The sequence below is a fragment of the Sarcophilus harrisii genome, chromosome 2 (genome assembly GCF_902635505.1).
Source record: "Sarcophilus harrisii chromosome 2, mSarHar1.11, whole genome shotgun sequence".
Taxonomy (NCBI): domain Eukaryota; kingdom Metazoa; phylum Chordata; class Mammalia; order Dasyuromorphia; family Dasyuridae; genus Sarcophilus; species Sarcophilus harrisii.
The window spans coordinates 486,212,637-486,236,484 of NC_045427.1; the positions used below are offsets into that span (position 1 = coordinate 486,212,637).

At 38.8% G+C, this 23,848-nt stretch overlaps 1 protein-coding gene across 7 annotated transcripts in view; it reads right to left on the minus strand.

Annotated features, from left to right (window-relative positions):
- Nucleotides 1-23,848, minus strand: part of VAV2 (vav guanine nucleotide exchange factor 2) — a 433,076-nt gene that overhangs the window by 319,854 nt on the left and 89,374 nt on the right. The window lies entirely within an intron of this gene.

The window sequence follows — 23,848 nt, forward strand, 5'->3', positions numbered from 1 at the left end:
ACTGCACGATCACTTAGCCCACATCTCTCGGCTTTCAGTGCTGGAAGAGACTTCAGCAGTCAGTCCAACTGGTACATGAAAGGAATCCAGGAATTGTGGAGGGGGTGGGAAAGGGGGATGGGAGAATTACATGAGAGACCTTGTCTAATGCTTTACTAAAATTTAATTAAGTTATAGCTACAGTATTGCTCTGATCAATCAAACTACCAACCCTTTCAAACAAATAAGCAAATGAAGTTAGTCTCATAAGCCCCGCTCCTCCTCTGTGATCACAGCTACCTTTTATTTGTTCATTAACTTTCTTTTTAATAAAAGATGGTCAAGGAATGCTTTAGACTTGAAAGATTTATTAGAGCTCTAAGCAAAAGAACTCAAATGATGTTTCACCTTGATGCTGCAATATTTAGAAGCAAGTCTAGAAGAGAGAGCACCCTGAAAATTTAGCCTATAATCCCCAAAAGAGACTTGTAGGTCTCTGAGGGAAAATCTTTATTTCTCAAGGCCTGAGCTATCCCTCTCCTCTGTGACTACCCTCCACCAGACTGCCTCTCATCATCTCCAATGTCAGCAGCCTGAAAGCCACATGCAAATTTCTACACCTGGCCCACTTTGCATCCCTGGCTACAATCCCATCATCACTCCATTGGGGTTGGTCCCCTTCCATGCTGTCCAGTCTCTGCTTCCCTGTCATGTCAGTTCAGACCAGAAAAGAACATGGAGACAGATATCTCAAAGAAATCAGTTGAAAATTAAATTATGGCTTCAAAAAAGTCAAAGCCTCCAAGCAGTTAATTCTTCATACAAATGAGGCCACAAAGCATTGGAACATGAATATTGTTCTAATTATGTTTTGCAGGTAACCGTTAACCTAAGTGCTCCTGCACCAGAAGTTTTATTAGTGCTGGGTAATCGCATGCAGGTGTGTTTTATTAATATGGAAGGCACAGAACACCCATTCTAATCTGCTCCAAATGCCATTAAAATCAAGTTACCGGCATTTCACAGCTCCAATCAGAGTACGGGAACTATTTAGTGAGGTGTTTGTTTGTTTTTGTTTATTCTCTAGAGCCTCCAATTATTCTCAGCACTTTTCCTAAGTAAGGAAACCAATATGTGTTCTGAGGTTAGAAAAAGTGAGAGTCGTTGATTTGGGCTTGGAAGAAATACTCTTGGAAGAAATACACTTTCTAGAGCACTGGCTTCTAGTCCAATTCTTCTGACCCCATTTCTGGAGCCAGGCTCCACAGTGGACAGAGTGCGGAGAGCCGACTTGGGTTTGAATGGCACCTCTGGCACTTCCTCAGTGAATGATCTTTCAAAAGTGACTCCTCCTCTTTCAGTGCTTTATTTTCTTTGTCTACAAAATGGGAAAGAGATCGCACTAGTCCATACCTCCTAGGGTTGTGAGGGTCAAAGAGCAGTGGGTCTGGTATCAGGAAGACCTGACACAAATCTAGCCTCAGACACCTACTAACTAGCTTGGGCAAGTCACTTAACCTCTGTTTACCTCAGTTTCCTCTACTGTAAAATGGAGGGGATAGCATTTACAAACCAGAGGATGGCTGTGAGGATCAAAGGTGATAACATAAACAAATTGTTTAACATAGTAAGTGCCTCATAAATGCTTTTATATATTTTAATATATAAATGTCAATAATAAGAAAGATAAGAAAGAGTGAATGAGTGAGAAAGTTAAAATCTTGTCTCTGATACCCACTGGCTATGTGTCTTGAGCTAGTCACTTAAACTCTTAATGTTCCAAGTAACTAAGACTTTAGGTTTCAAAGAAGATGCAAATCTGCATGTGTACATCAAATTTCTCACAAGGATCTGCTTCCACAGTCAGGCCCAGGCAAAAAAACAACAACAAAAATCATTAGTATTATTGCACTTGTCAGTGTCTTCCATGATGAATTTGGATAGATTGACCCTAGATTTTTGAACTAGGAGACCTTGAAAATAAAAGTCCAAGTCTATCATTTTACAGATAAGGAAGTTAAGGTCCAAAGAGTTAACTGAATTATCCACCCAATATCGTACAGTTAGCAAATGCCAGTCAAATAGTCATTATTTAGTACCTACTATGTGTCAGGAACTATACTAGGTTTGAACCTAAGCCTTCTGGCTCCAAATTTTGTGCCCTTTCTACTGTATCAGAAAAGGAAAATGAAATTTTTATGGGTAAAAAAAAACAAAACAGAAATGTATTCAACCTAAAGGACTTGTCATGCTTCCTCCCCTCTTCTCCCCATTAACAAACATTTATGTCACACTCTTCCCTCTCCCCCAAAAAAACTGAAAAGAAAGTTTTTATAAAAAATACAAATAACCAAACAAAAACAAATTCTTACATCAAGCATATTCAAAACCATATGCCTTATTCTCTAAAGTCTAACACTGGTCTTTGGCAGTGGGTGAGGCAGTGGGCTTCCTCTACAGTCTTTTGGAGGTAGATTTGTCATTGCCTGAGTTTTAAATTCACAGGTTCCTCACTTTCATAAGCAGTTTAGACTCTAAGTATGGGCCCAGCAATTAGCAAAATTATAGGTGTAATCCAAAGACCAGCTTGGCTAAATACAGAGAATCTCATCCCAAGAAAGTTGGTCACTGAATGTTGGGTTAGTTTTGTTTGTTTTGTTTGTTTGTTTGTTTGTTTGTTTTGAGGGGTGGAGTGGGGAATAGCAGCAGCAACTTTTAGAACCATAAGGAAGAAAAATGTTGGCAATCTCCACAGGCATGAGGAACACATACACTGGCAAAATCACATATTCTTGACATTTGAAGCATCAAATGACTTTACTGTTTCTTTCCTAAATGGCTGGATGGTGGGGGAGGGAATATATTTCTGTATTATATCGTGAATTTGGTTGCTTTGGACTCTCTAGCTCAGATAGGAATGAAGCTAACCTAGTTGTTAACTTGACTTCTTTCCACAGTGGAGAAGGGGAATCTTTTGGTCACTGACCTTAAGGGAATTTAGTCTCAGGAGATAAATGTTCAGAATCCTCAGTGAAAAATGAAGCTCAGGACCCCATTGCAAGAAGACACCTGCTCCCTGCCTAAGCTTTGGCAAGGAACTTGTCATTTACAGGATCCATGACCAGATGGGTTATTTATGGGGTGAGAGGGGATGGTTTAAGCCCAGATTTCTCACTCTCCCTGATGTGAGCGAAAGACCTGACAGGAAGAGAAAGCCTACTTTCACCTGACCCCTGCACTCAATCACTCATGTGCTCTGCTTTGTGAGTTAAAATGATAAAAGCAACAAACATAAAGATGGCCTAGGGACAAATGTCTGAAGTGCTACAACTTTGCTTAATTTTCTTTTTCTTTCTTTGCTGCAAACTACCAAGCTTTAATAGATGCAAATAATATTTTAAGGCACTGAGAGAAGATAATTAACTAATTAAAATATGATTAACTTCCTGAAAGGGCTGAAAAATAAATAGGGGGAGGTCGAGAAGAGGATTGGAGGCTTGGACTGGATGATTTCTAAGAACCATTTCAGCTCTAGATCCAATGACTTTATGAGCTGCTTTAATTCCTACATGTTCATATGAAAAGAGGAAATTGGGGATAAGTATCCACCTAGGTGAAGAGTTCCCAAACCCCAAAACTTCTTCCCACCTTTTAGGAGCAGCTTTAGAGCTAGAAGGAAACTTCAAGATTATCTAGTCCAAGCTTCTCTTTTTATAAAAGAGGAAACTGAGTGTCAGAGAAGTGAGGTGATCATATACATCCCAATGTCATCACTTATGAGATATGATGTGGCTTTCTAAACAGTCATTCGGACATCCCCTTTCCACTTCACCCAGGTCTAATATTATCCTGGACTCAAAAATGTGCCGCCTTTTCCCCAAAGCCCACGCTATATGAGGGCAACTTGCTGCTACCAATAAAGAGTACATATAGAGGATCCCCCAAAGAGGGTACAGAGAGCATCATGAGAAGCAGCATCAATGAGAACATAGAGCTGGAGTTAGAAGGAACCTTAAAGACATTCAGTTCAATCTCCTTGTTGAGAGATGAGGAAACTGAGACCCAAAGAAGTTCTTGCCCAAGCTCTCACAAGTGATTTGACCTAAAGTGGTTGGGAACCCAAATACTGACTTGAGGGTCTCTAAGCAAGTTTTTCTCCGAAATGAATGGCAAAATTCTTTCAGTCACAGCACTGTTTAATTTAGCTCTCACTGGAACCATCTAAATACCGTGTACCTCTGCTAAAGCCAAGCTTCCCTCTCAGAAACTTTCTGGAGGTAGGAACCATACAGGAGAAGAGATGGCTTCCAAGATGTGGATTTTCTTTTCCACAGGGCCCCATAGGGAGGGGGAATTCAGTCCCTGGACCCTTTCTGTGGCCCACAGGTAAATCAGGGACTTCCTTGGTAAGCCCCAGACACTTACTAGCTGTGTGACCTTAGGCAAGTCACTTAACTGCCATTTGCTTCAGTTTCCCAACCATACAATGGGAACACCACCACCCACCTGCCAGGGTTTTTGTGAGAATCAAATAATATTTATAAAGCACTTAGTACAGTATCTGGCATATAGTAGGCACTAAATAAATGCTTATTCCCTTCCCTTACTCCCTTATAAAATTCCTAAGTCTAAAGTCAACATAGATGAACTAGTTAAGAAGGGTCTCTACCACAGCAAAATATCCTCTTGGGAAGTAAGTTCTTTGAGTCTAAGGATAATATTCTATGTGTCTGGTCTTTCCCCAAAAGCCCCGAGTACACCAAGTAATGCTGATGGTGGGAAACTTGTCAAAGAGACTTCATCTGCATGGACAAAAGCCTGCTTAAATATTCCCTTCACATGGGACATGAACAGGATTTGAAAAGCAGCATGATCTATAGAAAGGACATCACTTGAAGATTTACAAAGTACTATCTTCACCTGAAACTTGTAACATAGGAAGCACAAGTTATTGTTACTGTCTATTTATGGATAAGAAAATCAGGGTGAAGTAGCTTGCCCTGAGTCACACGATAAGTTTTGGAGCCTCCATTCATAGATTCCCTGCTTTTCCCCAAAAATCACATTGCCTCCTACTTAGTGGGGAAAACATTGGGCTTGGAATGAGAACAAGTGGATATAAATCTTGGCTAGTATTGAGCAGAGGAGTACAAAGAGGATGAACCAAAAGCCCAGAAAAACCAAGAGGGTGTATTCCCATTAGCCCTGGAGGATGTGGCCATGGGAATGTGCCTCCAGAGGATTCTGCATGTCTGTGACAATATCTCTCTGAGCTTGAATCTTTTTTTCTCTATAAAATAAGATGGCTACTATCTCCAAGTTTTTGTAAAGAAGGTATCATGTAGGAGAGAGCTATTGTTTTTCTCATGGATGTGCTAAGTCTCAGTTTTTCAATAATAATAAACAAGGAAAGATGGAAAAGGAGGTCAAGAGATTTTTCAAAAGTCAGGCCACTTAATTACAATAGAAACCAGATGCCAAATGAATTCCTTCCCCAAGGTTAGGCTACTTAAGTTTTTTGGCCTGTTTGGGGACATGAAGTTTGATGCTGGATCAGAGGGCTGATGACAGTCCTGGTTAACAGAACTTCATTTCATACCAAACCCCAAGATTAACACAGCACCCACATACTTCTCTAAAGGGAAAAAGAAAAGAAAGATTTTTCACTCTTCAAGACATTTCCCCAACCTCTATACCCACTCTTGCCAATTCCTTCCTACTTACAGCCTTTCAGATTCTGAGAAATAAACAGCATTGACATCAAAAAGCAAAAAAAGGCAAACTCCTATCTCCAACCATTGGCAGGGGATCATTTGTTTCCACCAAGAAGTTGCCTAAATTTCAGCCCTAAACTCAATGACTGGTGTAGAGGAGGTACTTAAGAAATGGTTTTTGACTGAAATTCAGAGCTTTATCATTGATCTCCAGCAGATTGTTAAAGCCCCAATTTAAAAAGGTCATACCCAGCACCATTTGAAACAGATGCCACTTAGGAAACAGCAGTTGTTAATTGACCTCAAAAGCTCTGGCAATGCAGTCTGACTCCCATATAGTATAAAACACTTTCCACGACTCTATGCGAGGCAGAATTAGGCTGCCACGGACAATTCGTGCCCTGCTGGTGGCCCACAATTGTAAACAAAAATTCAAAATCCTATTTTATTAGGATTGTGTCATTGGGAGCTGTAGACCAAAACTATCTTCTTTCTTTTCCATTCCTTTCCTGGTACACTTGCCGTATTTTGGCTATAGATTAAACACCAAGCAATAAATATTAGGAGAGAATGAGAGAGAGAGAGAATGAGAGAGAGAGAGAGAGAGAGAGAGAGAGAGAGAGAGAGAGAGAGAGAGAGAGAGAAGAAAGGAAGGAAGAAAGGAAAAAAAAATAAGCACTGGCATTCAACAATTCAATAATTTCAAATTCTCTTCCTTTAAGGGGTGAGATCTCAGTTTTGAAGGTGAGATTTCCTCCTTTGAAAATATCCCAATTGTGTGAACACAAACACCATTTCCCAGTAAGCAAGAGGATGAATCTCTTCATGGGGATAAGTGATGACCAGTGATTGAGATTGAATAACACATGCTTAACACACATACACACACACACACGGCAGGTCATGATATTGCCTAGGAAACCTGTCTCAAGTAGAGGTGGCTAGAGTCCTAATGAAACCAGGAATTCCTAAGATTATAAACAAACTCAAAGCGCTGAAATGACTTACCTAAAGTCATTTCAACTGAAGTGAACAGAAAAAGTGATGGGTCCCTGAGTTCTTCAGCATGGCCACATATTCACATAGATTATAATCAAGCACAATTTCTTATCTGATCTAACACCTATTCATATTTATCCATAAATCTTCTGAAAAGGATCCAGCCACTGTCCTGAATGCCTTCCTCTGGTCTTTTTTGTAACCTAGGGGTGGGAGTGTAGCAATCCTGTCCAAAGCACTTGTTAAATGACCATCTCATTGTTCCACTCACCATTGTTCCCCTTCTTGGATCATAGCTATGTCTGTTGTCTTTCAATCAGAATGTAATCTCCTTGAGAGCAGGGACTTGTTTCACTAGCACTTAGTACAATGTTTGACACATAGCAAGTGCTTAACACATTCTTTTTACTCATTCATTATTATTCCATCTACTACCATTCTCCATCTCTTGACTCTGGGTATTTTTGCCGACTCTCCTGGGATGATTTTACCCCTCTACCTCCTGGTATGTCTGGCTTCCTTCAAATCCCAAATAAAATCCCACTGTTTACAGGAAGACTTTCCCTATCTCTCAGTTCTAGTGAGGAAGGCCCTCTCTTGATTATTTCCTACTTATCCTAAATGTAACTTGTTTACATAGTCATCTATTTATTGCCTCCCCAATTAGATTGTGAGCTCCTCCAAGGAAGGGACTATCTTTTGCCTTTTTTGTGTGTCTTTAGAAAAGAACCTGGCACATAGTAGGTATTTAATAAACAATTTAATAGGCATTTCCTCCTCCCAAGACCCACCAAACTCCAACAATCAATACTGACTATCGTCCCTCATTCTTGCTATGTGATTGATCTACCTAGATTTCCAAGCACGCCTGCCCTTGGCAATGTCTTTCTGCTACTTCCTCATAGATGTCATCATTGGTAATGTGTTTACTTGCCTATACACACATCTTTCCTTTGGGTAATTTGTAATTTTAATTCCTACCATGATGTGTCATGATTTACAATGGAATGGTGCCATGGAGGTATACTGATAGTAAAGAAATGGACTTTTGCAGAAGTTAGCAGGCTGCGATTAAGTTGTTCTCTCAGAAGTGGGGAATGCTTGGTATAAATGAATTCAAATTCTTACCCAACTCCCCAACACACCCCATGGACCACATAGTCGACATCTCTAAAATATGTCTCAAATAGGGACACAATCTATAGTCACAGCACCTAAAAGTGGTAACTGGCCTTCACAGTGATCATCAGTGCTCTCTTCCAAAGACCTGAGCTCATCTGTCACCATCACTGCAAACATATTGAAACTCAGAGCACAGGGACCCTACGGCCCTTTAGGGTAATTTTAATACTAGCAAAGAACAGACCCAAAGCATCCAAGCATCCAAGCATCACAGATTAAATCTAGATGTGATCTAGTCCAGCAGTTCTTAACCTTTATTGGGCCATGGACCCTTCTGGAAATCTGGTAAAGTCTATGTACCTTTTCTCAGAATCATGTTTTTAGCTGCATAAAATAAAGTTCATAGAATTACAAAGTAAATCAACTACGTTGAAATATAATTAGAATTTTTTTTTAATTTCTGATCTAGTCTAGTCCCCTAACTTTTCAAATAGGTTATATAAAAGCCCAAAGAAATAACTTGCTCATAAGTCACACAGTTAAGTGGGACTTAAAATAAGGCTTTCTGAATTTTCTGACTCTGAAGCTTGTACTCCTAGTTTACATCAGAGGTATAAGGACAAAGTGGAAAGAATACTAGACTTGGCATCAGGAAAGACCTGGATTTCAATCTTGTTTCCCACTTTTATTAGTTAGGTGACCCTGAAAGGACAAATCTCTTAAACTACTCTAAGTAAAATAGGAAGGTAATAGTTCTTATCTCCCAAAGCCACTGTGAGGAAAACATGAAATGTTTACCAAGCAATATGTATTTTATGTCAAGGCTTTAATTATTATTATAGTTGTGTCAAAGAACTTTTGTTTGTTGCAGGGGTTTGTTTTTTTGTTTTGTTTTGTTTTTTGGCAAGGTAACTGGGATTAAGTGACTTGCCCAGGGTCACACAGCTAGGAAGTGTTAAGTGTCTGATGCTGAATTTAAATATCCTCTTGATTCTAGGACTGGTGCTCTATCCATTGTACCATCTAGCTGCCCAGACCTTTTAAGTTTTAAAGTGTGACACACATGTGAGCAGCAATTACTGTCCTTATTATTACACACTATGGGACTTTTAAGATTTAAAAACACAAACATAGTATGTGTTTTTTTTTTACATGAATGGCAGGGCTGATATACATGTCATACTGGCATATACAACCAGTTGTAACAACTCCCGCACTGCTACTGAAATCTGAAACGTTATCCACCTTTCACAAACATAAAGTCACAGACCGTGAAATCCGCTCATCTGGCAAGGAAGGCTGAGATAAAACCACTTCCACCACCAGTTCTAAAAATTATAATTCAACATCTGATTTGCATATTTGACTTATGTGAGTGAGAAGGGGGAGGGTGTGTGTGTAAGAAAGACTGTTCCAAATGCTGTGCGACTACAACCCCAAGGGCTACTGATTTCCTAAAATGACAAAGAACAGGTAAGGGAGGGAATATTTTATGACAAGGAAACTTAAAGCATTTCTGGTCGCACCTTTGCCATCAGTCTTTCCAGGATGCATTAATGTCTTCTTCTCACTACCATGATTGCATTTTAATAAGTCATTAGAGCAGAGTGGATGCCGTTAAAAGACCTAGAATGTCTCACTTAACGCCATTAAGCCTGAAAGTGCAAATGAACTAACTGCAGTGATCAGCATCTGAGGCTCATTAGATCAATCAGCAGTGAGCCCCAACTATTCTTCATTAAGCAAATTAATGAACAAATATTCAGAGAAAAATCAGTAAACAACTAGCTAATGGAATTGTGAGCAATACATAAAAAGGGTGCAACATATAATAAGAGAACTTAATATCAATTTACCCAACCAAATTATAGCTCAGAAAACACATTAAACAAGTATGGATGCAGTGCTTAGAAATCAATAGTATAGCAGCCTGATGTTTATATAATGTTTCTGAACTATCACGTGCTTCATATACATTATCTCACAGGTCTTAGAGGTGGACAGTACCAATATTTTTTAACCCACTTTGCAGATTAGTGAATCAAGGTTCAGAGGTAACATGACAGAGTAATAAAAAGATGACACTTTTAGGTGACCCTATGATATCACCTTAGTATTTTAGAATCTGGTACTTAAAGATAAGAGTAAATAAAACTAGGAAGGCTATAGTTTCACTGTACTCTTCCTCATTAGACCTGATCTGTAATACTGTATTCAGCTTTGAGCAAGATAGTTTGAGAAGAACAATGAGAAGAGGCATGCCCAGAATGGGGCAAACAGGATGGTGAATGGTGTATGTCATGGGAGGATCGGTTCTAAGATCTGGGCATGTATAGCCTGGAAGACTCAAGACATGAAAGCTACTTTCAAGCGTTTGAAGGGCTATCATGTGGAAAAATGGATTAGGTATGTTTTGTTTGGATTCGTTGGCTACAGAGTCAAAAAGAACAAGTAGATATAAAAAGGCAAATTTAAATGCTTGATAACAGAAAAACCTTCCTAATTATTAGAGCTGTCCCAAAGTGGAATGGTCTCCCTCAAGAGGCAGAGAGGGGCTTTCTCATCCCTTTGAAGTCTTCCAGCAGGGGCTGTATAACCACTTGTCAGGTATGTTTTACTGGTTCGTGTATAGATTGGACTAGATGGCCACTGAGGTCCTTTCCAACACTCAGATTTGCTGATCATGTAGTCCTGAAAGCAGAATAACCTTGAGAATGGAGTTTACAGATGACTCAAGAAAACCAATGGTTATAAATTCTGGAGAACAAGAAAACACAAATTTTTCAACCTGTATCCACCCACCTGGAAGGACTTACAGGCCCATTACAGCAGGCCTGGCCTTTGTGAACTTTGTGGGGCCAAGATACATGCTCTCATCTCATTTGCTTATAAATGCAAATTTCCTGTGCCCCAGGTAGATAGTTGTAACTCTAACTCTGGACAAAACTAATAGCTAGATTTAATAGCTTAAAAGATTCCTGCATTTAAGATAAATATTCTTTTTTTTATTTAATAACCTTTTATTTACAGGATATATGCATGGGTAACTTTACAGCATTAACAATTGCCAAACCTCTTGTTCCAATTTTTCACCTCTTACCCCCCCACCCCCTCCCCTAGATGGCAGGATGACCAGTAGATGTTAAATATATTAAAATATAAATTAGATACACAATAAGTATACATGACCAAAAAGTTATTTTGCTGTACAAAAAGAATCAGACTCTGAAATATTGTACAATTAGCTTGTGAAGGAAATCAAAAATGCAGGTGTGCATAAATATAGGGATTGGGAATTCAATGTAATGGTTTTTAGTCATCTCCCAGAGTTCTTTTTCTGGGCATAGCTGGTTCAGTTCATTACTGCTCCATTGGAAATGATTTGGTTGATAAGATAAATATTCTAATGAATAATAAATAGGAGAATTCAATCTCTTTATTAGGGTGTGTTCTACTACTAACAGTAATGACAGAAATGCTCTGAAAAGGCCTTCCTCTTTAGAACAGATTCTACTCAAATGAAACCCTAGGCAACTGACCATTAATGACTAAAGTACTTGCTTTGGATGTTACACTTACCATTAAACTTGTCACCCACTTAAGAAAATAAAGCACAAGGACTTCATAAGATACAAAGCATATTGTCTTGGAAATCTAATTTCAATTTTAAAATACATTGAAATTAAAAATCTGACAGGAAAGTTGGTTCTCAATTAACACCACATTTTCACATAGTTAGTTCCTTATAGTTTTAGTCAAATAAATAAGTTTTTTAAGTAAGTAAGTAACCATGCCTTCACCAAAGCTTGGGACTCTTTTCATGAGGGATGACTTATGACCTGCAAATGTAAGAGGATGTGACTTCTGACTGGCTGAAAAAATATGATGTTACACACCTGAGTAAGGTAGTGTGTTGGGATACAACACAAGAGGGCAAGTCAAGGCAGAAGCAAAGCAAGGCAAGGCCTTTTGAATGTTGAAATAGAGCCGCAGGGCTGTAGACATATAGGAGAACCACCCTACCATGCTGTTCCTTGATTTCCAGTGCTAAGAGTCCTAGAGACAACTGAGAGGAGATTAATTACCTTCAGGGAAATCACTTTCTCCTCGTTTGAACCAAGGTATTATCTACTTGTGTGTTCTTTGGTACATTCAGACAAATCAGAAAGAGTGGCTCTTAACTCTGTACTCAGACTCAGATTCCTATACAAGAGCTATTGAAGGATGGCTGATAGATAAGACTAGATTGATGCCTTTTTTGAAAATAGATAAAATCATTCAGTCCTGGATTCTGCCTGCCCCTCCTTCCAGCGAGGCTATAAATGGTACCAGATTTACCCTATCACTAACTCCTATTCTCTGCTCAATGATGAGTCAAATCCCAGCTTAAATTTTTAAAAAAATTATTTATATATATACACGCAGCTAGATAGTGCAATGGATAGTGGAGTAAGGAAGACATCCTCCTGAGCTTAAATCTGGCCTCAGACACTAGATGTGTGTGACCCTGGATAAGTCACTTAATGTTATTTACCCCAGTGTCCTCATCTGCAAAATGAGCTGGAGAAGGAAATGACAAATGACAAGCCACTCTAGTATCTCTGCCAAAAAAAAACCTAAAAGGGACCACAAAGAGCTGGACATGACTGAAAAAAATGATTAAAATACAAACACATACACATATCCTATACATGCCAATGCCATGTCTTCAATATTTTCAAAGATAACATGCATCACTATTTACCTTTTTATAATTATTTGAAGTTTACAAAATATTTTCCTCATGGCAAACCTGAGATAAGCAGTATACCACTTTTATAGAGCAAACTGGGCTTCAAAAAGTTGGACGAACTTCCCTAAGTTCACACTATTAACAGGTATCAGAACAAGATTGATCTCACACCATTTTGAAAGAGAAGAAGCATTTATCTACTTCAATACCTCCATTTTATAGATGAAGCAGACCAAAGAAGTTTCTTTATCTCTATTTGACTAAGGCAATAAGCAGCAGTTAGGAACTGGACCCAGATCCTTTGCCAGAAATCTAATGCTCTTTTCATAGCACCAAGAACTTGGGTTCATAAGACAGAGAAAAGAGAACTGTTATATATAGCTACTTGACTTACTGAATCAATCAATTTCAATCTCTCTCTCATTCATATTCTCTCTCATTCATAGTCTCTCTCTCTCTCCCCCCCCCCCCCCCCCCCCCCCCCCCCAACCAGGGTTAAGTGACTTGCCCAGGGTCACAGGAAGTGTTAAATATCTGAGGCCAAATTTGAACTCAGGTCCTCCTGATTGCAGGGCTGATGCTTTCTCCACTTTCCACCTAACTGCCCCAGGACTGTATACTGATTGTTTAGGGGCTCTTAAAACATCAAAATATTGATAATTTTACTGTTTTAAATAATCAAAGAGAAACAAGATGGTATAATGGATAGAAAGTTTGCCTCAGAATCAGGAAGATCTGGGTTCAAATTCTACCTTTGATGTATTTTGGCTACGTGACTCTAGAAGAAGTCATCCAATTGCTCAGTGTCCAAGGAAATACTATGCTATAACCATGTTATACTATGTATTTCTTTATGTCCTAATACATGGTCAATTTTTGTGTAGGTTCCATGAACTGCTGAGAAGAAAGTATACTCCTTTCTGCCACCATTCAGTATCTCCAAAGATCTATCATACCTAATTTTCTAATATTCTATTTACCTCCTTAATTTCTTATTTGTTTTGTGATTTGATTTATCTAATTCTGAGAGTTCAAGGTTGAGATCTCCCACTATTATAGTATTGCTGTCTATTTCTTCTTGCAACTCTCTTAACTTCTCCTGTAGGAAGTTAGATGCTACACCACTTGGTGCATATATGTTTAGTATTGATATTGCTTCATTGTCTATGCTACCCTTTAGCAAGATATAGTTTCCTTCCTTATCTCTTTTAATTAGATCAATTTTTGCTTTTGCTTGATCTGAGATAAGGATGGCTACCCCTGCTTTTTTGACTTTACCTGAAGCATAATTGATTCTGCTCCAGCCTTTTACCTTTACTCTGTATGTATCTCCCTGCTTTAAACGAGTTTCCTGTAAACGACATATTGTAGGGTTCTGACTTTTGATCCAATCTGCTATCCCCCTCCGCTTTATAGGAGAGTTCATCCTATTCACATTTATGGTTAAAATTACTAATTCTGTATTTCCTGCCATCTCATTATCCCCAGATTACACTTTTTTTTCTTGCCCTCCCCCACTTACTCCCTTTTCCAGTATTAAACTTATGGGCACCACTTGTAGCTCTCCCTCTTTAGGATCCCTTCCCCTTATTACTTTTCCTTTTCCCTTTTCCTCTCCCATTTTTTATTGGGGTGAGAGAAGTTTCTCTGTAAAACAAATATGTCAATTATTTTCTCTTTGAGCCAACTCTGATGAGAGTAAGATTCACACAATGTTCCTCCCCCTCTCTAAGTTTCCTCAGATATAATAGGTTTCCTTTGCCTCTTCATGGGATGTAGTTTCCCTCTTTTTATCTCCCCTTTTCTGACACTATCCCCTTTCCATTTCTACTTCCCTTTTTTTAATGTTATATCAGTAAAATCAAATTATACATGCACTCTTTATGTATATCCTCAACAGAAATACAGTTCTCAAGATATACTATATATTTCAAAGCAGGTACCTACCTATGTTAGTAAAAGAAGTTTCTTCATTTCCTAGGTTCCTTATTATATCAGTGACAAGGCAGACCTAGTCTCACAAAATCCTCCAATAATAATCACAAGATTTGGAGCTTGAAGAGACCTTAGAGATCCCTTGATCCAAGCCCTTCATTTCCTACATGCCTAGAAGTGGAGTAATTAGCATAAAGTCACACAGTAAGGGCAGAGGCATAATTCAAATCCATTCCAGTCTCATCCGACTCAATCTACCTTCCAGATGCCCAAGTACAGATCTGACCAGAAAATGTCCTCAAACTCCAATCACTCCTTATAATCTCTAGGATTCCACATAAAATTCTCTCTTTGGATTTTAGAGCCCTTCACATTCTATCCCCTTCTTACCTTTCTAGTTTTCTTACACTTTACTCCTTTTCAGGGATTTTACTATCTAGCAACACTGGCTTTCTTATTGTTTCTCTCATGCAACATTCCATCTCCTGACTCTGCTTGGCACATAGTAAACACTTAATAAATGCTTGTTAACTGACTTACTAATAAAAGCAGCAAACTTGAGTTAGATGAATATCTGCTATATGGAGAGCAACTTTTACCAAAGACACAGTCTACCGCTTTGCTAGTAATGGATAGATATAAGTCATCTCTTTTCCACTGCAACATATATCATGCCAGTTTTCCTAAACATCTAAAAAACTCACAGAAAAAAACTGAAAGAAGCTATAGCCTACAGCCAGTAAATGCACTCGGCATTTTACCTTAATCCCTAACTTCTGACCAGGATTAAAAATTAATTCCAGCTCTCCCAGGGCATGGGGAAAGTGTCACCAGAGGATTTCTCAAAAGACATTGGTATTGAAATTAACTATTCCATTCCTACTAACTGGTAAAAAAAAAAAAAAAAAGAAAAGAAAAAAGAAATAAAATAATGACCCTGAACTAGACCTACAGCACAGAATGACCTTTCCCCGTCAGCCAGACCAAAAACAAACATGTTAACCCTTCCTACTCATCCTTCTCTCACCAAACCCCTTGAATTTGAGAAATGAGTCCAGAAACAGGCCAATAAGGCAAGTGAAAAATGATTTATGAATCATCAGGGAAGGGGGGGAAAAACTTCAATCAATATTTTATTACAAAGCCCTGATTACTTGCACACTAAACATTCAGATGATAATTCAAACTCTTGACAGCTCAGGTTTCTTTACCAGAGAGACTGTGGGAGCTCAGGAAGTATCCTGGGCATGCCTTACTAGATGTGAAATATAATACCCTTAATGTGACCCCTCAGAAAAATACAAGGAAGACAGCCAAGGAAGAAAAACTTTCAGAACTGGCTCTTTCCACCCTAGGCATAGTCTGTACTAAGTTTCTGGAGGTGAATTACTGATAGAAGATTCAACAGTACCACGTGCAGTTTGCTTAAAAACTCTTTATCAGGCATCCAAGAGTTATTTGTAGTACATGATAGGTGCTTCCAATATATTCAGAATTTTCTTAAAATTTTTTTTTTGTTGTTGTTTAACTTGAACAAGCTAGAATGCTCTCTAGAAAGAACAGTGGATCTAAAAATCAGGAAGCTTAGGTTCAAGCCCTGCTTCTGATATTTATTTGTTTGATGTTGGGCAATTCACTTAACCTCCCCAGGTCTCAGTTTCCTCATCTGTCATATGAGGAAGAAGTTGGACTAGATATGAGAAGTTGGACTGAGACTCTTGCAATTTGCTGATATGTAAACCTAGTTTAAGAGATACAAAGTTTAAATACCTCACTGTCTGGTTAAGAGATGAATGGGATAGAAACAAATGTTACTCTGAAACACAAGACAGTATAAAACTGTGGAGAGTTTTATGAGTTCTCTGAACTACCTCTGTGCCTGGGCCATGCTAATCTTGTCAACACATTCTAACTTTAGAATATAAAGGCAGGCTAAGTGAAATGAACAGAACCAGGAGATCATTATATACTTCAACAATGATGATACTGTATGAGGATGTATTCTGATGGAAGTAGATTTCTTCAACAAAGAGAAGATCTAACTCAGTTTCAATTGATCAAGGATGGACAGAAGCAGCTACACCCAAAGAAAGAACACTGGGAAATGAATGTAAAGTGTTTGCATTTTTGTTTTTGTTCCCAGGTTAATTTTACCTTCTGAATCCAATTCTCCCTGTGCAACAAGAGAACTGTTCAGTTCTGCACACAAATATTGTATCTAGGATATACTGTGACATATTTAACATGTATAGGACTGCTTGCCATCTTGGGGAGAGGGTGGAGGGAGGGAGGGGAAAAGTCGGAACAGAAGTGAGTGCAAGGGATAATGTTGTAAAAAATTACCCAGGATGGGTTTTGTTAATAAAAAGTTATAATTATTAAATATATATATATATAAAGGTATACTGTATATAACAAGTGACATTCCCTATTTCTGTTTCAATCAACAGGTTCCATCAACTAATCAAAAAGCATTCATTACAAACTTTCTTTTATTATACTAGTCACTGGAAACAAAAATAAATATCATAGCCCCTGTCCTCAAGAAGCCTACATTCTAGTGGGGAAGACAACATATATGCAAAAATAAAAATAATCCAGCATTTAAGCATCCTATGAGGCAATCCTACCCTATCTGGACTGATACACTGCATGGTCCTAATGAATCAAATAGATGGGGGAAAGGAGGGAGGAGAAGGATTGGAACCCAATCAATTAAAAGCTGCTCCCAAAGAATTAATCATGAGTCAGCAAAGTCTAGCACTGTCCCTGTCCAGTGCCTCTTGGAAAGCACTGAGCCTTGCATCTGTAATCCAGTAATAATTTTCAGTCCGTAACTCTGCATTATCCATCTCCACCTCCTCCAGCCTTAGGGAGTGAAGGGGAGGAGGGAAGAGTCTGCCATAATGAAGTGAAATAAGAACAGAGAGCACTAACAAGCTCAGCAGAGATCCACTATCTCTACAATCTGGACAATGAATCAATACCTCACTGCCCTGCCAGTATAAAAGAGCTGGATATAACATTTCCAGAGAGTACATGCGAGCAAGGCCAATCTTCTTCATAGGGAAGGAACTATTGACATCCAGAAATGGAAAGCACACAAGTTTTAGTCACAGTCATCTTTCCAACATCTAACGTTGGAAGCAAAGGAAAGAAGAATACAAATAATCCAAAATCAGAGATAATCCCCAAAATGTAATTTGGGGGAGTGCAGTTTTCATACTTATACTCAAAACAGGGATCATGGAATTTGAGAAGTTACCTTAGATCAATCTATCAGTCCATAAGCATTTATTAAGTACATTCTATATGTATAAGGCACTAGGCTAAATGCTGAGGATACAAAAAGAAAAAAAAGTCCTGGCTTTCAGAGAGATTACAATCCAATTTCAAATGAATTAATACAGTTACACAGGAGAGAAATAACTGGGAGCAAAGCCCATATCTTTTGAATTAACTTTTTTTAAGGGTCTTCCTTGCAAAGAGCTTACATGATTCTATTACCTTAATGCACATAGTAGGTATTCAATAATTATTGAAATGAAAAGAAACTGGAAAAAATCCTCACACACAGACACACACCCAAAATTCAGAATAATGCAAAACATCACCCTAAGAGCAACCAACTCTTTTTCCCAACTTTGTATCACCACTGCCTTCTTGACTAAAATCTACCTTAAGTAGGAAGAGAATTAAGCACTTTGATTAAAGAAGCAAGACACATGAGAATTCCAAGAGATTTTTAGGAGCTGTCTGCTTACAAAAAGTAGAAGTGGAGAGGTGAAGAATCTGAAGAACCACAAGGGACAATTAATACTTCGTTGCTTTAATGACACTTTTTAATGATCAAGTATGTTAATATTCAAGTTAATAGTTTGGAAGGTGTTCCTCCTTTTCCCTTCTACTCTTGACTACTATTTTTAGCTTTCAAATATCTCAAAGAACTTTCCCTATGTATCAATGAGCAATTAATAATCCATGTTCCCACAAGGAAGGGGATCTTGACCCTCACTTACCCTAGCAACCCAGAGAAGTGGGCAACTGTCACAGACATCAAGAATGGAGCTGCCTATTTAATTATGATAGGAGACTGAGAGCAGATTCTGTTCTCCAGCCAATCAGGTTTCCAATGGAGACTGGCTCTCTGTCTTAGCTACCTAAGCAACAGAGGCTTCACAATGGAACCAATCTGTTATTTTCACTGTCCACCTGTCTCTCAATCCCCAGGCAAAACCATTCCTGGATGTTGTTTCCATTTACTACATTGGTTCCAGATCTCAAAAAACTTAAAAGGACAAAAAAAAAAGGGAGGGGGAAAGGGGCCCTAGCCATTCAATAGGCAGTCTCTCTGGTACATATAAATGATCTACAGAGACTTCTCTGACTGCTGGGACTTCTGCTTTCAGGAAGGCCAGTAACAGAGTTTCCTGTGCGGATAAATGCCTTAGCTGAAACATCTGTTTGTAACTTCTGCACCTGTTCTAACATACTTACAGAGCCACCCAAATGAAAAGGGAGGAGTGGGAGGAAGGGGTGGAGGAGGAGAATATTCCCAGGTACTTAAATCTTTCTCCCCTCCCTTTTAAAGAGATAATTTAAAAATCTGTGTGAAATTATAATTATATTTTCTTTTCAGTTTTTTCTAGATCTGATTTTGTTCTGATTTGGTTCCTTTAGAATTTTAGATTATCAGATCATAGAGGTCAATTAGTCCAACGAAGGTCCAGAAAACAACCGACTAACCAGAGATCTTGCAGTGAATTAGGAACAAAATTACAGTTGGGGACAAAACTAGAAGATAAGCTTGGTTTGGTGGATGGCATGGTGAATTTCCACTCAGCCACAAAGCACCCTTGTTACCTTTCCAAACCACTATAACCAAGATTTATCTGCTTTGTGAAATGCGAAGGAGAAAGTGGGATTGGATTGGATAATGTCCAAATCAGTAATATGAGAATCCTCTCCCAGAACTCACATATCTTGAATTTTATAATAATTTTCTTCTTTTATTCATAAGAAAAGCACTCATCTCAAAAGTGTAACCTATCTAGAGGTAGATGAAGAGTCAATAGAGTTTTAAAAGATCGAGTCAACTTGCTGGTTTCTTATTCTTAACCAGACAGGAATCTAGGGAGGTAAAGAACTGACATGAATCTTTTCTTTATGGAGGAGGAAGGACGTGAAGAGGAAGCTTGCAGACTGACCTGGAACCTCAATACCTACCCTGTTCTGTGGTCTTTAATTCATATATTACAAGGGAGCCATTAAGGCCAGAAGAACATAATTTTATTTTTCCTGGGATTTTTTGGTTTTCAAAAAGGGTCTTCTTTCAAAGAAACCAAAAGGTACCAACAACATCATTACCTAAGAACTCAACGACAACTTCTTCATTGAAAAGGGGTCACAGCAATTCTCTCCATTTCCCACCACACACACACACACACACACACACACACACACACACACACACACACTTAAGCCTCACAATTGGCATCCTTGCAGCTTCTCATTGGAAGTGCTAACCACAGATTGAAAAACACACAGAAACCTGACCAAACAAACATCAAGAAGACAGAAAGTCGGATTTGGGAGCTGCTTATTGCCAGAAGGTTAGTGGTGGGTGGTGAAATATTTCAGATTTTATTTCTTTCAATGGTAACGGAACTGGGCCTCACATTTACTGCCATGTTATTGTTCATTAACTCTTAGGATCATAGGATCTAGAGCTGGAAGAGCCCTTCAAGATCATCTAGTACAATCTCTTCATTTTATAAGTGAGGAAGGAAATAACAGACAATTGAGAGTACATGATTTCTCCAAGATTAATAAGTAAGAATTAGTTAATTAAGAGTGAAATCTGGTTTTCACACCCAGGTTCTCTGACTTCAAATCCAGTGAGGCCATTTTCCCCCTATTATGCTAAGTTAACTCTTAGATTTGCAGCCCAGATTTCACATGTCTGCATTCATGCAAGAAGAGAGATTACAACAGGAGATATTTGGGCTAAAAATAAGAGATCTTCCTTGTGCAATGACACAATAGAATAGTATTACCAAGTCAGATTGTAAAGCTGGGTTTTTAAGGGGCACAAGGAAATGTTGTCATCATCATCATTACTACTAATATTTATATAGTATTTACTCTGGTCCAGGCCCTGTATCAAGCTCTTTACAAATATCTCATCTGATCTTTACAACAGTCCTGGGAAGTAGGTGCTATTATTATCCCATTTTACAGATGGGGAAACTGAGACAAATGGCAGCTAAGTGGTTGCCCAGGGTCATACAGCTAATAAGCGTCCAAGATTGAAAAATATCATGACTCTAGACCACTTGCTGCCTCAATAACAAAGAGTGCTGGATTCAGCACTGGAGGACCTGGGTTCAAATCTCAGTTCTGTTACTTATATTGTCTCAGTTCTTTCCTCTGGGCCTCAGTTTCCTTGCCTGTAAAAAGGAAAGAAGTAGGGTTCACAATGAATCATCTCTAATGTCCGCTCCAATTCTGAATCCTGTGGAAAAAGGGCTGGGAAATCAGAAGACTTGGATTAAAATTCTGTCTCTGTTACTTACTATCCTTAAACAAGGTATTTAGCCTCATTGACCCTCATTTATAAAAACAAGGGGAATGAGCTAGAAATGTCCTCCAAGGTCCTTTCAGTTCTGAATGTATGATCCCATGCACTTTTTGGGACAGTTTTGCTAGAGTTCATGTAGAGATGAGGAGAATGGATGGATGACATAGCTAATTAAGCCCTTTCTAGCCTTGGAATCTTGTCAAAACCCATTGATCAGTTCTATCCCTGGGATAAACAGAAGTCTGCCGTCACTTGTAGCAGTGCTCCTTCCCATTAGGACATCTTGGGAACAAGAGTACATGAGATACGCATGCAGCCATCAACCACAGAGGGTGGAGCTCGCTCAGGCTGCACTGAAATCCTCACCAATGCCTGGACCAAATCATTGCAAATTATTGAAAATGAGTAACTAACATTTGCAAACCTCTTAGCCACACAGTTGGCTGGTCATAGGATGAGACTTTAATCCATATTTATGTACATCTTACATCATTACATTTGGCTGCAACAAATTCAAAACAAAATTAAATTATATACTGTACACTCTGAATGTTAACTGTAGGCCAAAAAATGTACTTGGCAGAGGTTTTCTGCCTTCTCAGTATAGTTATTCTAAATAATAAGGATTTTTTTTTCAGGCCTTTTCTCCAAAGCAGACATAACCTCCTGCTGGTGACATTGCATGACAGAACCGCCATTTGCTACCACAAAGAGGAAAGTTGAGTGGGGAGGTCCAAATCTGTTTTAAATCAAGACTATTTGTGATGATGAGAACCGGTTGTGGAAAATAGGGGAAGCATGATTCTGTTCAACTTGCAGTCTGGTGCAGCTCCCAACAGATGTGCAGATGAGGACCCAGCACATTCACACCTCCCTCCTAAGGTCAGCCAGTGAGGTAAGGGGCTTCCACCTACACAGCAATTCCATTCCACCAACATGGGCTGTGGTTCTTGCTCTTGCTGTTGTTAGTTGTGTCCAGCTCTTCATGACCCCATTTGGGGTTTCTTGGCAAAGATACTGGAGTGGTTTGCCATTTCCTTTTGCAGCTCATTTTTTGGATGAGGTAACAGAGGTAAATGGGTTAAGCAACATGTCCAGAGTCACACAGCTAGGAAGTGACCAAAGGCAGATTTGAACTCAGTAAAAAGTTTTTTTTTTACTCCAGGCTCAACGCTCACTTTGTCACTTAGCATTTACTGATGAAACACCAGCTCTAAGCAGGGACCTAAGCTCAGCACTGAGGGCACAGGGATAAAATAAGCCCAGTGCCTTCTCTCAAATAGCTCACAAGCTGTTAGGGTAATAAAACAGACACATAAATATAATACAAGAGCTTAGGAAATGGTTCAAAGTAATGGGAAAAATTTAAGGAGGGGGGCATTATAAGATTGTAGATTGAGAGCTGGAAGGGGCAGAGGTATAGAAAGATTAATTGGCTTGCTCATAGCCATAGCGCTAATAAGTATCAGAATCAGATTTAAACCCAGATCCTTCACTTAAACTTATGCACTACACCAAGCTATCTCATCACGTAAAGACTAGGGCAGAGGCATCAAGGAAAATTTTATGGCAAAGGTGAGCCCCTGAATTGGGGCTCAAAGAAAAAGGAGGGTTTCAATAACTGGAAAAGTAGAGGCCCGTTCCCTCAGGCATGGAGGCCAAAATGCATCAAAGAAGAAAGGTCAGAGAAGATGAGATGAGATAGGGAAGTGGTGTATAGCCCATTGGCTAATATATACAATTTGTGAAAGGAAGCCATAGCAGATAGGCTTAAAAAGGTAAGTTGAGACCAAATCAGAGAGGGCTTTGAATAACAAAGTGAAGAATTTTTATTCAGTAAGTAATCCTAAACTATTGAAAGAAGAGAGAGCTAAATTCCACCTAAGAAATAATTTTCAAGAGTTAGGGGTTTAAACACTGAATTGGGGTCCCATGAAGTGGTTGATGCATCAGTGCTAGGGTCCTTGCAGACTATAACAGATTTGCACAGGATGGTTTGAACTAATATCTATGCTGCTAAGATGCTGAGAAGCACTCTAATAGGAATTCTCTCTTCATATTGGTCTTGCGACATTCATACTTGCAAATAACAAAAATCCTCTTGCATTTCATAAATCACATATTCATAAAGCATATTCCCTCAAACAGGCTAGTCCCTGATAATGGTCTAAAAGTAAATTAGGCAATAAATATCTTATAATATTTCCATCAGCCAGTGGAAATTCACTCTTCAGGTAATGAGAAAAGTGGGTGCTTTCTTACAGTGGGTGGCTCAGAGCTTGAGAAAATGTAAAGTAAATGCATAGATTCTTAAGAGTGCCAAGTGACTTACAAACACCTGAATTACAAGCAGCATAAAAACTTGTTCTATGCTTGAAGATTCCAGACCTAGGATCCATCAAGGAGCTATTACAATCCTGATACCATCAATTTAAAATGAGAAATATCAACCATGCCATGTTTTCCAATGATGCCTAAGCTTTTCTATAACTTCACTCTCACTATGAACTTCCAAATCAGCTTCCTGTCTCCTAATCATTTTCCTTCTGCTAATGACAAAAACATCTGAAGAACAGCTCTGGAAATCAGTGTTTCAAGAAAACTACTTGTGCACCTTGTGCAAAATACTGTGCACCAAGTTCTACTTAATCCTCAAGCCATCTCAGTAATGTTGACCCTCACAAGAAGCTTACAGTCTAATTGAGAAGACATCATGTGGACATGCATATGTACAAACATATATAGAGAGTAGATGGAAAGTAATCTTAAAAGTGGAAGGCCGTAACA